Below are 351 nucleotides of genomic sequence, written 5' to 3' on the forward strand. Positions count from 1 at the left end.
GTCCTGGAACCACGCAGCGGCCTCCCGGTTGCCCCCCAACCGCCAGGCCCTGCCTCCAGTGGGCACCAGTGGGGAGTCCACACCAAGCCGGCCATGTGCTTTTCGCGCGGGATTACTGGGGAAGCCGGCTGCTCGGTACCTGGAAGGTCCCGGGTCTCGCCTCGTGCCCCTCTGGCCCCCAAACCCACCGGCGCCCCGGAACTAGCCAACCGGTGCTGAGAGCCTGCGCAGCTCAGAGGGCGAGAGGGCGGGACAGCCGCGGCCGGCGCTGGGAGCTCGGCTTCCCGGAGAGCCAAGCGCAGGGCTCCGTCTCCCCCGCCACAAATGGGCCCGCAGCGTCTCCGCCCCGCA

This window comes from Colobus angolensis, unplaced genomic scaffold (genome assembly GCF_000951035.1).
Source record: "Colobus angolensis palliatus isolate OR3802 unplaced genomic scaffold, Cang.pa_1.0 Scaffold89, whole genome shotgun sequence".
NCBI lineage: Eukaryota > Metazoa > Chordata > Mammalia > Primates > Cercopithecidae > Colobus > Colobus angolensis.